Source organism: Rhagoletis pomonella, unplaced genomic scaffold (assembly GCF_013731165.1).
Source record: "Rhagoletis pomonella isolate Grant_MI unplaced genomic scaffold, Rhpom_1.0 Rhpom_scaffold_00002, whole genome shotgun sequence".
NCBI classification, from domain to species: domain Eukaryota; kingdom Metazoa; phylum Arthropoda; class Insecta; order Diptera; family Tephritidae; genus Rhagoletis; species Rhagoletis pomonella.
In genome coordinates this window covers 56,647,545-56,650,404 of record NW_023458556.1, presented here as the reverse complement: position 1 = coordinate 56,650,404, position 2,860 = coordinate 56,647,545, and the positions used below count along the sequence as shown (strand labels likewise).

Below are 2,860 nucleotides of genomic sequence, written 5' to 3'. Positions count from 1 at the left end.
ATCTGCACAATGGAAGCTTGGAAGTTATTTTTGATGCAAGAGTCGGGGAAAAATAAATACCACATTAATAAAGTCCTCTTCGGTATTCCAATAATCTTCAGATAAAATTTCAGTTTTTGCACTCAAGTTGAAATTGAAAAATTTGGCCCGATTTGTGAACACCAAAACAGCTATCTAGCTAAATTGAATCGAGAAATTTACGCAAAACCGAAAACTTGAACCTATTCCGTAATTTTTTATAGAAATAAACTACATATTAAAAATTTGGATACTGTCACACATACGGACATATTTTCATGGACCAAATAATTATTAAAATTTTAATCATCACTTGCTTTTTGAGCTTCAGTTGCAAAAAACTGACAAGTTTCGTAATCTAGTTTAGCATTCATATCTTAAGCTTTGCTGGTGTTCTTTTAAAGCCCAATATAAGCTTAAAACCAATTTTTTTAATTAATCTTTTTGTTAATAAAATTATTTGATGTATACTTGTGAATTTCTACTTTCAGGCGGGCGTCACATGCAAAAGTATTGCGACGGGGCATAATATCGTAAGTATTTCATTTTAAATACACTATGAAATACTGTGCTAACTCGCGTTTTTCTCTTTACAGTGTGATAATGATGAAAACAAGGTAAGTGAGAAAAACATCAAATCTTTTATAATTGTTATATACATATATTATATTTTTCGCTCTTGCGAGTGTTATATTTTAACTCTTTAAATTCACTATAAACATCCAATATCGATGTGACTTGTAGAAATATTTTGAAATGGTGTGGGGTGGACATAGCTCGAATTTTCTCATCTTGTTTGATTCGCCTCCCAATTAATGTAGTTAATTACATGTCCCAGCCGAAATAATCTCAGGAATTTGTTAGCAGATATATGCATAAAAAATCGTAACTGTGTAAAGTGTAAATAAACCGGGTTTTCGTACAAAGTCGAGTAAGTTTACAAGGTTTACGAGCTTACGAAGCATTTACGCGTTTAGACTAAGTGATCTGCGTAAATCAGACAGTTTGTTTGAATAGAGATGATGGTCGATGTGAAGGTCCCTTCACTGTTGTTTTTCAAAGATGATTACTTTGTCTTCAGTGTTTCGTCAATATTTTTAATATTTTTAAAAGAGATATTCGAATATGTGATAAAAAATTGGGACACCCGGATAACTAAATGGACTTACATATATTGACCGAATATTCGGATAGCAAAATTTACGGATATTATCTAACCGGATAATGCGGATTTTATTCGTATGGACGAATATCCGAACAGATATCCGAATATGCAAGTCTTTCTTAAGAGCGTATCAGATGTGACAATCAGCCTCATTGCGAGAGTCGTGCTGAATGCAAGTCGTTTTTCGAGAGTCGAATCGTGTCGAAAATTTAGCGTTATTGCCTAAAATTTCCACTCGACTAGTGTATTAAAACGGAAGAACTTGGCAGCACTGCATAGTTTTCGACAATTTTCGTCGTTTACTTATTTCAGCACGACAGTAGACAATGCTAACGTTGTCGAGTCGTACAATTCAGCCTAATTTACGACTTACGCAATGAGGCTGAATATTTCCAAATTTTCCACACAATTCGCTGTCAAATTGAGAAAGAGAAATTTTATTTCGGTGTGTGAACATGATGGAAGAATGTGAAGAAGACCTTTCTGTCACATTTCGGAAATAAGTTTCAGAAATAAAAGAAAACGTATTTTCCTTGAAATTTTAAGATTTGTAAATTAAAAATCAGCAACCTTCCCCCAATGCACCAGAGATGGAGAAACCGGCCCTTAGGGTCAGGTTCTCAATGTCTGGTTTACACTAACTACTTGTTAAACATCGTTATCGACGTTATCAACTCTCTGCTATACGTTATGGAGTCGATCACGTGGATAACGAAGTTTAACTTGCAGTTAGTGTTAACCAGCCATTGAGAAACTGGACCTTTCAGGTCTACTCTGCACGTTACCGAAGATTTTGTAACCGAAAAATTTTATTACCAAAAAATGTTAGCAGTTTTTGTCACCGCGATTCTAGGTACGTTGGTTAAAATATTCTTCAACTATGAAGAGACTATGAGAAATTGTGGTAACAAAAGGTGTGTAACTTAACAAATAGTCAGTACTAATTTGTACTGGAACCTGCAAATTTTTACTGGAAAAGTGTATAATACCCAAAAAATTGGCAATAGAGCACTAAATCGAGAGCGTAATAACACGGGAGAGCTGAAATTCATGCTAGTGAAATTTTTAATAGCAGAAATTTTAATTTGCAGAAGAAGAACAAGAATAAATGTCGAAAGCCGCATTTGTTAAATTGGTTACACATAAACAAAAGTAAAATGAGCGGAAATCAAAATATCAATGATGTACAGGACTGTTTACGTGCTTGTGTGTAAAGCAAAGAGTTCAAAACTGATTTATAACAGGTCTATTCTGCGCTGGTAATAAAAAGTTTGTAACCGGTAAATAAAGTTCTTGCCAATTTTTAACCCTTTTCGCATTCTGTATACTCTTATAACCGGTAAATTTTGTTACCATCTCATTAGCTGGTAACAAATTATTGCCCCGTGAAATATGCAATGCCAGGATGTGCACAATTCTTCATAGCTGAATTGCTGAATATTTTAACTGCATTACCAACGTACCTAGAATCGCGGTGACAAGAACTGGTAACATTTTTTGGTAATACAATTTTCCGGTTACAAAATCTTCGGTAACGTGCAGAATAGACCTGTAAATAGTAAAATGTTAACAGCAGAATGTCAAAATAGTGCAGCAACTGTTCACTTGCTAGTTTTTACTAGTTTTATGTTGAATAACTTTTTCTGTTAGTTTTCTCTTCTCAATTTTACGCTCTAT

At 34.0% G+C, this 2,860-nt stretch overlaps 1 protein-coding gene across 1 annotated transcript in view; it reads left to right on the top strand.

Annotated features, from left to right (window-relative positions):
- Positions 1 to 498: 498 nt before the first annotated feature.
- Positions 499 to 2,860, top strand: part of LOC118733842 (mucin-5AC-like) — a 63,850-nt gene continuing 61,488 nt past the window's right edge. The window contains exons 1-2 of the mRNA XM_036463426.1: positions 499 to 551; positions 615 to 635. The gene's annotated coding sequence lies outside the window, so the exon portion shown is untranslated. The remainder of the gene's footprint in view (positions 552 to 614; positions 636 to 2,860) is intronic.